General features: G+C 31.5%; 1 non-coding gene across 1 annotated transcript; it reads right to left on the reverse strand.

The window, feature by feature from the left end:
* Positions 1 to 535: 535 nt before the first annotated feature.
* Positions 536 to 609, reverse strand: TRNAI-AAU. The gene has a single exon. It is a non-coding gene; the product is annotated as a tRNA-Ile (tRNA).
* Positions 610 to 1,307: the final 698 nt, after the last annotated feature.

The raw sequence follows: 1,307 nt of genomic DNA on the forward strand, positions 1-1,307 counted from the left end.
GTAGAATTTTAAAATTGTTTCTTTATATTGGTAAATTTGGAAATATATGAAGTTCAACCCATTGGAGCATGAGATCTAGCCTATAGAATTGTGAAATTGAAACTGCCACTACGATCAAAAAAGCATATAACGCCGAATATATAATGTAAATTATATCAAATGTGCATTCAATATTGCCTAATGGTGCATCTATCCACGATTGGACAATTTACATAGCTTTTTGTGCATTGGTAGTGTGCTATCGTTGTGGTGGTGGTGTGGTGAAACTGAAAAATGTCTTTCGACAAAAAAATTGGGAAGTCATTTTTTGCAGAACTGAGTTTTTTTCCATTGACTAGAATGAATTTTCTCTTTTCAACTAAATTTTATTTACATAACCAAACACTGGAAAATCAAAAGAAAAAAAAGGACTTCCAAAATTCAATTTCGCCTTTCAAAACGAACCCTAAATTTAATTGTGTTTTTATTATAAGAGACTTCAAATATAATAACGTACCAAAAAATAGTACAAGTTCAAAGTCAATAATAAGTGTGATGGCTCATACAGGTCTCGAACCTGTGACCTTCGCGTTATTAGCACGACGCTCTAACCAACTGAGCTAATAAGCCAATTGAAAAAAATTAAATGAAGGTAGAATTTTAAAATTGCTTCTTTATATTGGTAAATTTTGAAATATAGGAAGTTCAACCCATTGGAGCATGAGATCTAGCCTATAGAATTGTGAAATTGAAACTGGCACTACGATCAAAAAAGCATATAACGCCGAATATATAATGTAAATTATATCAAATGTGCATTCAATATTGCCTAATGGTGCACCTGTACACGATTAGACAATTTACATAGCTTTGTGTGCATTGGTACTGTGCTGTCGTTGTGGTGGTGGTGTGGTGAAACAGAAAAATGTCTTTCGACAAAAAAATTGGAAAGTCATTTTTTGCAAAACTGAGTCTTTTTTCCATTGACTAGAATGAATTTTCTCTTTTCAACTAAATTTTATTTACATAACCAAACACTGGAAAATCAAAAGAAAAAAAAGGACTTCCAAAATTCAATTTCGGCTTTCAAAACGAACCCTAAATTTAATTGTGTTTTGAATATAAGAGACTTCAAATATAATAACGTACCAAAAAATAATACAAGTTCAAAGTCAATAATAAGTGTGATGGCTCATACAGGTCTCAAACCTGTGACCTTCGCGTTATTAGCACGACGCTCTAACCAACTGAGCTAATAAGCCAATTGAAAATAATTAAATCAAGGTAGAATTTTAAAATTGCTTCTTTATATTGGTAAATTTGGAAAT

Source organism: Ipomoea triloba, chromosome 11 (genome assembly GCF_003576645.1).
Source record: "Ipomoea triloba cultivar NCNSP0323 chromosome 11, ASM357664v1".
Classification (NCBI taxonomy): Eukaryota; Viridiplantae; Streptophyta; class Magnoliopsida; order Solanales; family Convolvulaceae; genus Ipomoea; species Ipomoea triloba.